Raw genomic sequence first — 15,458 nt, 5'->3', positions numbered from 1 at the left:
TGAGACCCATTCTAAAAAAAAAAAAAAAAGGTTTACTGAGACATTTAAAAGAAGTAGACTTGTTTGGAATCTGCCCCCAGGTGCCAAGGACACATCCATGAGGAGGTGACATACTCCAGAACTTGCCGGGACACTACAGAGGAAATTCAATGCCTTGGGCTGGATTTGGGGAGCTATAGTTGGACGTTAGATATAAATTTGGAAGTTTCCAGCATGTATAAATGGAACTTAATGTCATGAAACCAATATTAAATCATGTGTTCATGAGAACACAAAGGGAGTGAGTTATTAAATCTAAAACATTGATTTTAATTTTGTGATATGGATGTGGCATGATTTATTTGTTTGACATTTAGATTACTCATTTTTTTCACTATTCTGAACAATGTTATGATGAAAAACATTACAGGCACGGTGACTCAAGCCTGTGTAATCCCAGCACTTTGGGAAGACGAGGCAGGAGGATCACTGGAGCCCAGGAGTTCAAGACCAGCCTGGGGAACATAGTAAGACCCTGTCTTTCTACTAAATAAATAAATTAAATAAATACATAGAAAGAAAAAGAAGACATCTAAATAGCTCCCAATGTTTCTCTATTCCAAAAAAACTATAATGAACAAATATCCTTATTTTGTAAGAAATTACCTCTTTTAAAGGTCAAAGGCATTGTTAACAACTTCATAGGATTCAGCCTAATATTTTTGATAATTCTTTTGATTCTTTATCCTGACATGTACTTCGATTCAAATATATACAATTTTAAAACGTGGAAAAAAGGAAAAAAAAAAAAAAAAGAGCAATTAATGTGGGTTGCAAAGCCTAAAATAAGTCACTCTAATGAGGGCTGGCTTGTGGGCCAGATGCTCTGTGTTCCCTAGAATAATATAATCCTGAGGTCTGTCATTTGCTTAACCTATAAACTGTTTTGTTGTTGTTTTTTTTTTTTGAGATGGAGTTTTGCCCTGTCGCCCGGGCTGGAGTGCAGTGGCATGATCTCGGCTCACTGCAACCTCTGCCTCCCAGGTTCAAGCAATTCTCCTGCCTCAGCCTCCCAAGTAGCTGGGATTACAGGCATGTGCCACCACATCTGGCTAGTTTTTTTTGTATTTTTAGTAGAGACACGGTTTCATCATGTTGGCCAGGCTGGTTTCAAACGCCTGACCTCAAGTAATCCACCTGTCTCAGCCTCCCAAAGTGCTAGGATTACAGGTGTGAGCCACCGCGCCTGGCCAACCTGTGTTCTTAAATGCCTCAAAATTTTCTTGAATTTCTCACTTATATCCTACTCAAAAATAACAAAAAAAGGCTGGGTGCGGTGGTTCACGCCTGTAATCCCAGCACTTTGGGAGGCCGAGGCAGGTGGATCATGAAGTCAGGAGATCGAGACCATCCTGGCTAACACGGTGAAACCCAGTCTCTACTAAAAATACAAAAAAATTAGCCCGGCATAGCGGCATGTGCGTGTAGTCCCAGCTGCTGGGGAGGCTGAGGCAGGAGAATGGCGTGAACGCGAGAGGCGGAGCTTGCAGTGAGCGGAGATCGCGCCACTGCACTTCAGCCTGGGTGACAGAGTAAGACTCCGTCTCAAAAAAAAAAAAAAAAAGCTTCAAAACATGAAGAAGAAGGAAAAAAACTTGATGGAATCAATGAGAAATAGACAAATCTTCAATTATAGTCAGATCCTGTTGTCAATAATTGATAGAATAGAAAATCAGGGCCGGGCACAGTGGCTCACACCTGTAAGCCCAGCACTTTGGGAGGCTGAGGCGGGTGGATCACGAGGTCAGGAGTTCAAGACCAGCCTGGCCAGCATGGTGAAACCCCGTCTCTACTAAAAATACGAAAATTAGCCAGGCATGGTGGCGTGCGCTTGTAATCTCAGCTACTCAGGAGACTGAGGCAGGAGAATTGCTTGAACCCAGGAGGTAGAGGTTTCAGTGAGCCAAGATCGTGCCACTGCACTCCAGCCTGGGTGACAGAGTGAGACTCCGTCTCAAAAAATATATATATTGTCCAACAAAACAACAGCAGAATACGCATTCTTTCCAAGTACACAAAAATCATTTATCAAGATTGGTCAGGCCGGGCGCAGTGTCTCATGCCTGTAATCCTAGCACTTTGGGAGCCTGAAGCAGACAGATCACTTGAGGTCAGTACTTTGGAGAGCAGCCTAGTCAACGTGATAAAACCCTATCTCTACCAAAAAATACAAAAATTACGTGAAAAAAATCTGGGTGTGGTGGCAAGGGCCTGTAATCCCAAACCACTCAGGAGGCTGAGGCAGGAGAATCACTTGAACCCAGGAGTTGGAGGTTGCATTCAGCCGAGATCATACTACTGCACTCCAGCCTGGGTGACAGAGCGAGACACTGAAACAAATAAAATAAAACAGAGAAAATCTTTTTCACCAAATATTTCTTAGCTACAACAAGGAAATACAGTACATAAAAACTTGAAAAAGTGGACTTCACAAAACTTTTTTTTTTTTCTCCGAGACAAAGCGTGTCTCTCTGTCTGCCCGGCTAGAGTGCAGTGGCGCGATCTCAGCTCACTGCAACCTCTGCCTCCCAGTTTAAGCGATTCTCATGCCTCAGCCACCTGGGTAGCTGGGATTACAGGCACTAGCCACCACATCTGGCTAATTTTTGTTATTTTTAGTAGAGACGGGGTTTCACCATGTTGGCATGGCTGGTCTCGAACTCCTGACCTCAGTTGATGCACCTGCCTTGTCCTCCCAAAGTGCTGGAATTACAAATGTGAGGACGTCATAAAATTTAAGAATGGCCAGGCATGGGATTACATCCTGTAGGAGGCCACGGTGGGGGAATCACTTGAGGCCAGGAGTTTGAGATCAGCCTGAGCAACACAGCAAAACTTTCTCTCTCTCTCTCCAAAAACAAAAAAAACAAAAACAAAAAAAAAGATGGGCCAGGCGCAGTGGCTCACACCTGTAATCCAACACTTTGGGAGGCCAACACAGGTGGATCACCTGAGGTCAGGAGTTCGAGACCAGCCTGGCCAACATGGAGAAACCCTGTCTCTACTAAAAATACAGAAATTAGCCGGGTGTGGTGGCACGTGCCTGTAATCCCAGCTACTCGGGTGGCTGAGGCAGGAGAATCACTTGAACCCAGGAGGTGGAGGTTGCAGCGAGCCGAGACTGCACCACTACACTCCAGCCTGGGTGATAGAGCAAGACTGTCTCAAAAAAAAAAAGAAAAAGAAAAAGATGGACAGTGTCTTTGTCCATTCAGGCTTCTATAAGAAAATACTAGCCTGGGCAACATAGGGAGACCCCATTTCTACAAATAATCAAAAAATTAGCCAGGCATGGTGTCACACATCTGTTGTCCCAGATACTTGAAAAGCTGAGGTGGGAGCATTGTTTGAGCTCAGGAGGTTGAAGCTGCAGTGAGCCGTGATCATGTCACTGTACTCTAGCCTGGGTGACAGAGCGAGACCCTGTCTCAAAAAAAGAAAAAAAGATACCATATGCGGGATGACTTATAAAGAATAAACAACAGGTTGGGTGCGGTGGCTCATGCCTGTAATCCCAGCACTTTGGGAGACCGAAGTGGGCGGATCACATGAGATCAGAGTTCGAGACCAACCTGACCAGTACGATGAAACCCCGTCTCTACTAAAAATACAGAAATTAGTTGGGCATGGTGGTGGGTGGCTGTGATCCCAGCTACTCGGGAGGCTGAGACAGGAAAATTGCTTGAACCTGGGAGGTGAAGGTTGCAGTGTTGTGCCATTGCACTCTAGCCCGGGCAACAAGAGCAAAACAATGTCTTATAAATAAATAAATAAAATAAACAACAGACATTTATGTCTCATAATTGTGGAAGCTGGGAAGTCCAAGAGCGAGGTGCTAGTATCTGGTGAGAGCCTATTCCTCACAGATGGTGTCTTACAGCTGTGCACTCACATGGTGGAAGGGGTAAACAATCTCCTTTGGCCCTCTTTTATAAGGGCACGAAGCCCATTCATCACCTCTCAAACGGCCCCAACTCTTAACGCTATCACATTGGAGATTAGGTTTCAACATACGAATTTTGAGGGGATACAAAAGTTGTGACCATAACAATGATCAAGCTCATATGCTTCATATTCTGACCAAAGATCTGGTGGTACATGTTTGCAGCAGAGGCCTCGGGTCCTGAAAGAAATAAATCTGCCAGGCCCAGGACTAAGTACTCTTCTGCCAGAATGCATGCTCTCTGAAAGAAATTTAGGAGAATGCAAAGATAAGCCACAGACTGGTAGAGAATATTAGCAACACACATATCTGGCAGAGGGCTTGTATCCAGGGTATATAATGAACCCTCAAAATGCAGTAATAAGATAAACAGCCCAACAACAAAAAAAGGGCAAATGATTTGAAAAGGCACTTCACCAAAGAAAAACATAAACAATGTCAAAAAGCCCACAAAAGGCTGGACATGGTGGGTCATGCCTTTAATCCCAGCACTTCAGGAGGCCAAGGCAGGAGGATTGCTTGAGCTCAGGAGTTTGAGAACATTCTGAGCAACATAGCAAGACCCTGTCTCTACAAAGAGTTTAAAATTTAGGCCGGGCGCGGTGGCTCACGCCTGTAATCCAAGCACTTTGGGAGGCCAAGGTGGGCAGATCACGAGATCAAGAGATCGAGACCATCCTGGCCAACATGGTGAAACCCCATCTCTACTAAAATTACAAATTAGCTGTGCATGGTGGCATGCGCCAGTAGTCCCAGCTACTTGGGAGGCTGAGGCAGGAGAATCACTTGAACCTGGAAGGTGGAGCTTGCAGTGAGCTGATACCGCGCCACTGCACTCCAGCCTGGCAACAGAGCGAGACTCATCTCTAAAAAATAAATAAATAAATTAGGCTGGGCGCGGTGGCTCACTCCTGTAATCCCAGAACTTTGGGAGGCCAAGGCAGGTGGATCACCTGAGGTCAGGAGTTCAAGACCAGCCTGGCCAACATGGTGTAACCCCGTCTCTACTAAAAAAACACAAAAATTAGCCAGTCCTAGTGGTGTGCACCTGTAACTCCAGCTACTTGGGAGGCTGAGGCAGGAGAATCACTTGAACCCGGGAGGTGGAGGTTGCGGTAAGCCAAGATCGCACCACTGCACTCCAGTCTGGGGGATAAGAGCAAAACTATGTCAAAAATTAAAAAAAGGAGGCCAGGCGCGGTGGCTCACGCCTGTAATCCCAGCACTTTGGGAGGCCGAGGCGGGTGGATCACAAGGTCAGGAGATCGAAACCATCCTGGCTAACACGGTGAAACCCCGTCTCTACTAAAAATATTAAAAAATTAGCCGGGCATGGTGGCGGGCGCCTGTAGTCCCAGCTACTCGGGAGGCTGAGGCAGGAGAATGGCATGAATCCAGGAGGCGGAGCTTGCAGTGGGCCGAGATAGGAGCACTGCACTCCAGCCTGGGCGACAGAGCGAGACTCTGTCTCAAAAAAAAAAAGAAAAAGAGAGATACAGAATTACCTAATTCTCATAGATTTTAGTTTATTTGTTTATCTTTATTTTTTTTTAGTTTTTATTTTTGAGACAGTCTTCTCAGTTGCCCAGGCTGGAGTGCAGTGGTGCAATCTCAGCTCACTGCAACATCCTCCTCCGGGGTTCAAGAGATTCTCCTGCCTCAGCCTCCCGAGCAGCTGAGACTACAGGCACCAGCCACTATGCCTGGCTCATTTTTCTATTTTTAGTAGAGCTGGGGTTTCACCATGTTGATGAGGCTGGTCTCGAACTCCTGACCTCAAGTGACCCACCCACCTCGGCTTCTCAAAGTGTTGGAATTACAGGAGTTAGCCACTGCACCTGGCCTTGTATATTTAGTTTAGAACAATGCCTGGCACACGGAAGAAAACAAAAAATGTTACCTACAAAAAAGAAAAAAAGAATCCTACCTGTGAGTGGAGTCTCACCTGAATTATTTCCCTCCCACCCCCACGTCTGGGTTTGTTAAGTCATTCCCCCCCCCAACAGGATTTGCACCACTGTTCCTCCTTCATCACACTCACTTGTCACACAAGTTTTTAACCTTTGGGCAGCTCTAAATTCCTTTGACAATCTCAAGAAAGCTACACCATCCCCAGGAAAACACACATTATGGCTGCACACACACACTCTTAGGTACAATTTTGGGGTGCCCATAGAACTCTAACACTAACCTGCCTTTTTAGATCCCCGAGTTAAATGGACATTAATGTCAAAGACTCCTTATTCCTTTGGAGCAGCAAACCTCAATAGGTCACAGGAGATTCCCAGAGCAGATCCTTACTGCAAGGATCAGAGTCCAAACGAGGCTTCACCAATCTGAGCTCATCTGAGATGCAAATTGCATTTCTCCCAGGAGGGGAGAGGACTCTCATTGTTCCTTCCTGACTGCATTTTTAGAGCTGACCCTTCACCCTAATGGGGGAAGGGCGCTACGGGGATGAGGGCAGGGAGGAGGTAGGTTACCAATGAAAGAATGGGGCTGCAGGAGATTCTGAGATCATTTATTTACAAACTTCTGCAGCCCTGCTAACCTACATGCTTGTGATTTACCTCATCTCTGTCTCCCAGTTGGTAATCAACAAACCCTTATTACCATAATGACCTATGCTTCTGTCTTCTGCAGGAGAGGGTGATAACACGGGAGGCTGCTCCCCCATCCCGCCCTTTGAGAAAAAAGAAGACTGGCCAGTATAAAGGTGGCAAATAGACCTGTCACTTCCCATTAGTTCTGTAACTGCTGTGAGCTTCCATTTTGCCTTTAGAATGAGAATAGTAAAACAGACCTCATACTTTTGTGTGAAAGTGAAGGAACCGCAAATCGCCTGCCCCTAGTAGCACCAGTAATTGTTAGCTGATGCTTCTTAATATTACATCGCACCTGGAAGGATGACAGGCCTGCTTGCTAGAGTTTGGGGTTGGCTCGGGGAGAAGAGCAGAGTGCAGGGACCTTCCTGTAACAGGGCCTGTCTGTCTTATACTTTCACTCTAGACAGCCCTTTGCCTTTTTGGTGTCCAGGAAAATGCCCCAGATCTTCAAGGGCTTCACTGTCCCCTTCCCTTTAACTGGGGTTCAGATGCTCTCATCTACAGATGGTTCCGTCATAAGGCCAAAAAGTCCATTGGATTCAAAGGATCTGAAAGATTGGTCCAGCCCTTTCTTTATTCTGATTAGAAACAGTCCCAGAGATGACGTGATTTGCCCAAAGTAGCGCAACTTCCTGGAACGAGAAACCAATCCGAAGATTTCCATGTCGGCGTTCTTTCCGCGGTGATCGGGTTACCTCCCAGACTTAGGATTTGCTTTTGAAAGAAAAGGAGAGGTCACATGGGAGAGGCATTGAAGGAAAAATTATTTGAATTTGGCAACTGCTTGCGGTGCGGGGGATGAGGGGTGGAGGGCGATGAAGTGCCCCTTCACACACACACACACACACACACAATGTGAACAATTTTAAAGTGCTTTACTTTAGGAGATCATGGATTTTCCGGCGGGGGAGGGGCCGAGAACTTACCTGTTTACCCAGCCAAGTTAACAATACTCTGCATTGTTTACCTAACGCAGAGTAGGTACTGAATAACTACTTGTGGCACGGATGACTGCATGACTGGATGCACCCCATTCCATCATAGTCAGATGAGGATTTGCAGAGCCAAGCCCCACCTGGGAGGCATGTAAGTTCTTTCCAGTTCTTCTCAATTATGGCTCTGCAGTGAGTATCTTTTGTTCATCAGTTCTTGACTGCACATCTTGATTATTTCCTCAGGATATGTTCCTAGAAGTGGGATTACTGGGTTGAAGGGGATACACATATTTAAGACTCTTGATTCCGAACCCCTCCCGCAGTATAAAAATGAGTCCGCTTCCCAGCAAGCTGGCCCAAACAGGCTATTATCAGGCTTAATTTTTTTTTTTTTTTTTTGAGACGGAGTCTCGCTCTGTCACCCAGGCTGGAGTGCAGTGGCCGGATCTCAGCTCACTGCAAGCTCCGCCTCCCGGGTTCACGCCATTCTCCTGCCTCAGCCTCCCGAGTAGCTGGGACTACAGGCACCCGCCACCTCGCCCGGCTAGTTTTTTGTATTTTTAGTAGAGACGGGGTTTCACCGTGTTAGCCAGGATGGTCTCGATCTCCTGACCTCGTGATCCGCCCGTCTCAGCCTCCCAAAGTGCTGGGATTACAGGCTTGAGCCACCGCGCCCGGCCTATCAGGCTTAATTTTTATTTTTTATTTTTGTGCCCTCTTGAGAGAACAAAAATTGTATCTCGTTTGGTTTGCATCTCTTTGGGGACTAATTAGATCAAGATTGAACTAGTTTTGAAGAAACACTCTAAGGAGTCCAGAGAAATCCTGTGTGGGGCAGGAGATCCATGAAACGAGGCACATCCCGCCCACTGAGGTGAAACCAAAGGGCGTCTATTGTTCGGTGTGATTTAACCTTAAGATGGAAACATCTGAGCCTTGCTAGAGAGGCTTCCCCTGAGCAAGGGCTGGGGGTGGGGAGCTGTGACTTATCAACTTCCCTGTGTTTATTTTCATTTCCTGATGGAGGGTAAATCCTATAAACAAATGAAAAACCTGTGGACTTATATTTAAAGACTACAAGGAAAAGGGGAACTGGGCAAACTACTGCAACTCAAAAGTCGTGGAAAGGCGGGAGTCGTGGAAAGGTGGGGAATTTAGAAAGATATTTCCAAGAGATGGCAGATAGGTCCCTGGGGGTCTGTGGCCAGCCTGGAGAGGAGGAGACCGAGCTAGAGGCTGTGGAAAGCTCTAGAGACTTTGTACTAGAAAAGCTGCTTGTTGGTTGCAGAGCTTACATGGCCAGGGATCCCCGAGGACCTGGAAAGGGTTTTTAATGGACTTTTGAGAATCAAAGTGAACTGCCAGGGACAAACAAGAGTGGTGAGGAAATGGAGGCAGTCGTGCAACTCAGGCTGGAAAATTGCTCTAGAAATGGCAAGAAGATAGCTGTGGCGTTTTCCAAGAGAAGAGGTTGGTGGTCAGCTGGGAGCTTTCCTTGACTATGAAACAAGGAAGACTTCTCCCCCATCCAGAGCCAGTAACTGTCCCTGCTCTTCACTTAAGCACAAACCGTACCCAGGAGGATGACTGATTTACAAATGTTTACAGACAATTTTATTTACTAATCTAGCTCTCACTCTCAACTAAATGTATAGTCCTAATTATAGTCATCAGCATTTTCTTGAAAATAAACCTGCAAGATTTTTTAAATTTATTGATTTATTTTTGGAGACAGAGTTTCACTCTTGTTGCCCAGGCTGGAGTGCTGTGGTGCAATCTCAGCTCACGGCAACCTCCACCTCCTGGGTAGCTGGAATTACAGCCTCCCGAGTAGCTAGGATTACAGGCATGCGCCACCACACCCGGCTAATTTTGTATTTTTAGTAGGGAAGGGGTTTCCCCATGTTGGTCTCGAACTCCTGACCTCAGGTGATCCGCCTGCCTCTGTCTCCCGAAGTTCTGGGATTGAGCCACCGCACCTGGCCTACAGGATGTATTTTATAGTTATTTTTTAAAACTTTGTGGAGAGTTTATTTTCTTGATTGCTTTAAGTTCCCTATTAAAGTCTTAAATGTAACAATTGGCTTCTAACAGTTTAGTAATCTATGAATATTTTGTATCGCTTTATTTATTCTAAAAGGGCTTAAAGTCAAAGAAAAAATGAGTATTAGAGGTTTAAATGAGTGATTCAAAACCCTTTGAGGTTATGGATATGTTAATTACCCTGATTAGATCATTACACATTGTGTGCCTATATCAAAATCTTACATGGCACCGCATAAATATATGCAATTATTATGTGTCAATTAAAAATAATAAAAGCAGAAAACTCCAAATAAAATGTTTGAAAAAAATTCACACTTCAAAGTCACTTGGCACATTAAAAAATAGTTTTCTCCTGCTTCACCCTTGAGAGGTGAATTTTATGGAACTGGGGCAAACCCAGAATCTGTATTTTTTTTTTTTTTTGAGACGGAGTCTTACTCTGTTCCCAGGCTGGAGTGCAGTGGCGCAATCTCAGTTCACTGCAAGCTCCGCCTCCCGGGTTCATGCCATTCTCCTGCCTCAGTCTCCCAGAGTAGCTGGGATTACAGATGCCCGCCACCATGCCCGGCTAATTTTTTTGTATTTTTGGTAGAGACGGGGTTTCACCGTGTTGGCCAGGATGGTCTCGATCTCCTGACCTCATGATCCACCCGCCTCGGACTCCCAAAGTGCTGGGATTACAGGCATGAGCCACCATGCCCGGCAGAACATGTATTTTTAAAAACCACCTAGGTGATTCCTAAATTGCTGCGACAAAGACCAGTTTGAGGAACTTGTGATCTAAATGCTTATCTATATTTTGTATGTTGTGTTTTTTTCAAAATGAATATAAAAAATATGAGGCTGGGCACGGTGGCTCATACCTGTAATCCCAGCACTTTAGGAGACTGAGGCGAGTGGATCGCTTGAGCTCAGGAGTTCGAAACCAGCCTGGGTAACATAGTGAAACCCCGCCTCTACCAAAAATACAAAAATTAGCCGAGCACAGTGGTGCATGCCTATAGTCCCAGCTACTCCAGAGGCTGAGGCAGAAGAATCCATTGAGCCCGGAAGGTGGAGGTTGCAGTGAGCTGAGATCACGCCACTGTACTCCAGCTGTGGTGACAGGAGTGAAACACTGTCTCAAAAATAATAATAATAATAATAATAGGAATGCTTGATGAATTTGCCTGTCATCTTTTGCAGGAGCCATGCGAATCTTCTCTGTTATGGTTCCAATGTTCCAATTTTAGTATATGTACTGCCGAAGCAGGCACTTTGTTTTTTAATGGTGTTCAGAAGTGACAGTTTTAATTTTAATCTTTTTTTTTTTTTTTTTTTTGAGGCAGAATTTCACTCAGTTGCCCAGGCTGGAGTGCAATGGCATGATCTCTGCTCATTGCAACCTCTGCCTCCTGGGTTCAAGGGATTCTCCAGCCTCAGCCTCCCAAGTAGCTGGGATTATAGGCACCCACCACTATGCCCAGCTAATTTTTGTATTTTTAGTAGAGACAGGGTTTCACCATGCTGGCCATGCTGCTCTCAAACTCCTGACCGCAGGTGATCCTCCTGCCTCGGCCTCCCAAAGTGCTGCGATTATAGGTGTGAGCCACTGCGCCCAGCCTTTAATTTGAACAATTTTTAAGTAATGGAGGCCAGGTGTAGTGACTTACATCTGTAATCCCAGCACTCTGGGAGGCTGGGGTGGGAGGATTGCTTGAGAATTAGGAGGTGGAGGCTGTAGTGAGCCATGATTGTACCACTGCACTTCAGCCTGAATAACAGAGCGAGAAATAAAATAAAATAAGTATAATATAAAATAGGCCGAGTACGGTGGCTCACGCCTGTAATTCCAGCACTTTGGGAGGTTGAGGCGGGCGGATCACAAGGTCAGGAGTTCGAGACCAGCCTGGCTAATATGGTGAAACCCTGTCTCTACTAAAAATAGAAAAATTAGCCAGGCGTGTTGGTGGGTGCCTGTAATCCCAGATACTCTGGAGGCTGAGGCAGGAGAATCACTTGAACCTGGGAGGCAGAGGTTGCAGTGAGCAGAGATCGCACCACTGCACTCCAGCCTGGGTAACAGAGCGAGACTCCGTCTCAAAAAAATAAAATAAAATAAAAATTAAGTAGTGCTTTGCATTTCTGGAAAACATTCCTTTTCTCCTTCCTCCCCACCCACAGTGGGCTTCAACTCACTGGCCTCCTTTCAGTTCTTATCTAACCTACTGTGCTGTTCTCACAGTACCTGAAACTCTCTTCTGGCTTCCTGTGATTCCTGGCTTTCTCCTCCCCTCTCTGGCAACATATTTTCGACTTTCTTTTGTGAATGACAATTGGCAAGACTTTCTTCCTTTACTATCTTTCAAAGCAAGCAACGTTGCTGCATAAGGTGTCCTAGAAACTCTGGGGAAGCGTCCTAGGGCCATGTTAACTACTCCCATCATTGGTGTTTAGGTGCTTGGATTCTCAAGTCTCCATCTCTCACCATTTCTTTGAGAGGCTTTCCAGATCCCCGCACGTCAACTGCCTACTAAGCATTTATTCTCAGATGGTCTACCAAGCACCTCAAACTCAGTATTTCTCAAATGTTAAGTTCCTATCCATGTTTGCCCTCTGTGCCTCACAGCTTAGAGAATAGCTCCGCCCAGTTACTCAAGCCAGAAACCTGGGGGTGTCCTAGTCGTCCATCTAGCACCACTGTCCTAAACACTGGGGATACCAGAGACTACAAACAAGTATCGCTGTCCTCATTGAGCTTATGTTCCCGAGGAGGAAGACAGACATAGCAGTCAGTTCCTACACCCAGTGACGCCAGCTCTGCAGCAGCGCTGCCGCCAGCCATTTGGCCTCTCCAGCTCCTCAGTGCAATCCCCGCATCCGCCTCACCCCGCCAGTTGGCCCCCCTCTGCTCTTTTACTCCCTTCAATTCATTCTCCCACAGCAGTGGTAACATTCCTTGTTTTCATTTCTTTTTTTTTTTCCTTTCTTTTCCTTTCCTTTCATTTCTTTCAGATACAGTCTCGCTCTGTCACCCAGGCTGGAGTGCAGCGGCGCCATCTCGACTCACTGCAACCTCCTCCACCTCCTGGGTTCAAGCGATTCTCCTGCCTCAGCCTCCCTCATAGCTGGGATTACAAGCACCCACCACCTTGCCCAGATAATTTTTTTGTATTTTTAGTAGAGCCAGGGTTTCAACATGTTGGCCAGGCTGGTCTCGAACTCCTGACCTCAGGTGACCCGCCTACCTCAGCCTCCCAGAGTGCTGGAATTACAGACATGAGCCACTGAGCTGGGCCAGGAGTGTAATATTTTTAAAGCCAAATCTTAACTGTGAGCCTCCAGCTTTAGGCTCTTCACGCTTGCAGGATAAAGTCCACCCTTGCAAACTCGGGTTAAAAGATGGTACAAGTTCTGGGCCCTGCTGGGCTCTCCACGGCACCCCTCACCCTCAGGCAGCGCTCTCTGTGCAGCCATACTGAGTTACAGCCACGGTTCACTGCACCTGCCGTCCCTCAGCTCCCTCCTGCCTCGCTGCCTGATGAACTCCTGTCACTCTGTAGGGCTCAGCTTGGATGCTGTGACATGCAGCCTCTAGAATGGCCCACAGTGACCCCTACCTCCTAGGAATCCCTTTCGCTTGAGTGAGCTGGATTTACTGATGCAATTTCGAATGATAGAACCTTGCAGAAGGGATGAGACATCACTTCTGAGATTAGGTTACATAAAGACTGTCACTTCTTTCTAAGGGCTCTTTCTCACTTGGATGGTCTCCAGAAAGTCAACTGCCATGTCACGAAGTGCCCTGTGAGAAGGACCTGTAAGGAGGGACAGAGGGAGGCTTCTAAATGACAGCCTTCGAAGAACTGAATCCTGCTGGTGACCGGTGAGGGAGCTTGGACTTCGGTCCCCCACTGTTGAGCCTTCAGATGAGATGGCAGCCCCAGCTGGTGGCACGACTGTAACCTCATGAAACACCTTCAGCCAGAAAGCACCCAGCTAAGCCATACCCGTATTTATGACCCAAAGAAATTGTGAGATAATAAACATTTCTTCTCTCAAACTGCTATACCTTAAGCTACTTGGTTACACAGAGATAGAGAACAAACACCACCTCTGGACCCCTGCCTGCCACCATAGCAAATTCCAGGTCCTGAGTTCTAGAGCCAATGGGGTTTCCACCTGTCATGCCCAGCCCTTCACTGCTAGTATTATAATGAGGGCTTGCCCATATCTCTGCCCCCAGATGGCAGACTCTGTGGAGGAAAGAAGGAAGGAAGAGGGGGAAGTCACCACTTTCTTTCTCAAGACTCTGAGTCTCTATTCTGCTGCTGGCCACACGCTTATACCCACAGTGTCAACAGTGCCTGGCCCCGAAGTGCAGCTGCAACTTCAGAAAGAGGATCGGGCCAGCCAGAGCCAAAGCTCTACAGCAGCCACCTTCCTCCACCTCCTTCTATTACACTTCCCTCCACCTTCCTCCATCTCCTCAGTCTTCTCGGCCAGCTCCCCCGACCCTTGAGCACCTGGCAAGCACGCACACACACAGGCACACGCAGGCATGCGCGCACGACACCAGGCCCACAGCCTCCCTCTACTCCAGAGGAGCTAGGTGGAGTCACTCCTCCCTCCTTTCACACACACCCTGGGGCCACGCTTTTGTGGCTTTTCTGAGTGAAAGGGGAGGTGGGGCGGGGCTGGGGGAAGCCGTCTCTGCCTTTGAACTGCCCAGTTCCTCCACCTTTATTTCCAGCTAACCACTGAGTGCCTGCAAAAAAACAAAACAAAACAAACCAGAAAAACTAAAAATGGAGCCCAACCGTCTCTTGCTGCTTTCAGTTTCTGGAGAGCCAGCACACAGGTCACCCACTATCCCTGCCCAAACCCTGAGGTCTGAGGCAGACCTCTTCACACTGCCTCTGGGCGCTGCCTTTGGCTTCCGGGAGCCCCCCAGGCACCTCCCTGGAAACAGGTGGAGCTCTGTCCTGTGGCTCTGATTCACTCTCCTGTCCCCTGGTACACCATTGCACCGTGTCCTCCTGCTGGCCCTTCTGTTACCCTGTACTTGCTGTACACTACCACTGTGGCCGGAGTCCTCACGCCAGGAAAGCAACTTCCCCTGTGTCCTCCCCCACTCCTGAGTCCAATCCTTCAAGTCTACGGTGCCCAAGCAGGGGGAATGAATGTTTGAGAGACACGCCTGGGTCTGAACTCACCTCTATGGAAGGAAAACAAAGCTCACTAAGATTGCACCCTACGGTGTGTGCTTCTGTTCTCTCCACCTACTGTCAGCACTCTCAGCAGTTTTCCTTTTGGCTCTGCCTCCTGCAATTACTTTCTGCTCAGCTGCTTGCTGTTGCTAAGAAGGGTTATGCCCATCAACTGTGCTGTAGACATGCAGTATTGTGATGATGGGAAGGACATGGCTTAGAAGGTGGCTTTAATTTGAATTCTGCCACTTATGATATTTGGCCCTGCGTGTGTTACCTGATTGTCCTATGCCTTATCCTCTGCGTCTGCTAATAGACCATTTCCCAGGGTTGTGCAGAGATGAAATTAAATAAAACTACACACACTACAGTGCATGGAATGTACTAGGTGTTCAATAAATGTTTCCTTTTTTTTTTTTTTTTTGAGATTGAGTTTCGCTCTGTTGCCCAGGCTGGAGTGCAATGGCGTGATATCGGCTCACTGCAACCTCCGCCTCCCGGGTTCAAGCGATTTGCCTGCCTCAGCCTCCTGAGTAGCTGGGATTACAGGTGCGTGCCACCACGCCCAGCTGATTTTTGTATTTGTATTTGTATTTTATTTTATTTTTTTTGAAACAGAGTCTCGCTCTGTTGCCCAGGCTAGAGTGCAGTGGCGAGATACTGGCTCACTGAAACCTTCGCCTCCTGGATTTTAAGCAAT

General features: G+C 46.9%; 1 protein-coding gene and 1 non-coding gene across 2 annotated transcripts in view; one reads left to right on the top strand and one right to left on the bottom strand.

The window, feature by feature from the left end:
- DENND5B (DENN domain containing 5B) overlaps positions 1-13,611 on the top strand; it is a 220,707-nt gene extending 207,096 nt beyond the window's left edge. The window contains exon 23 of the transcript XR_004176034.1: positions 13,298-13,611. The gene's annotated coding sequence lies outside the window, so the exon portion shown is untranslated. The remainder of the gene's footprint in view (positions 1-13,297) is intronic.
- Positions 10,711-10,812, bottom strand: LOC116269019. Its single transcript, XR_004176343.1, has one exon. It is a non-coding gene; the product is annotated as a U6 spliceosomal RNA (small nuclear RNA).
- Positions 13,612-15,458: the final 1,847 nt, after the last annotated feature.

Source organism: Papio anubis, chromosome 9 (genome assembly GCF_008728515.1).
Source record: "Papio anubis isolate 15944 chromosome 9, Panubis1.0, whole genome shotgun sequence".
NCBI classification, from domain to species: domain Eukaryota; kingdom Metazoa; phylum Chordata; class Mammalia; order Primates; family Cercopithecidae; genus Papio; species Papio anubis.
This window is presented reverse-complemented; position numbering and strand designations above follow the sequence as displayed.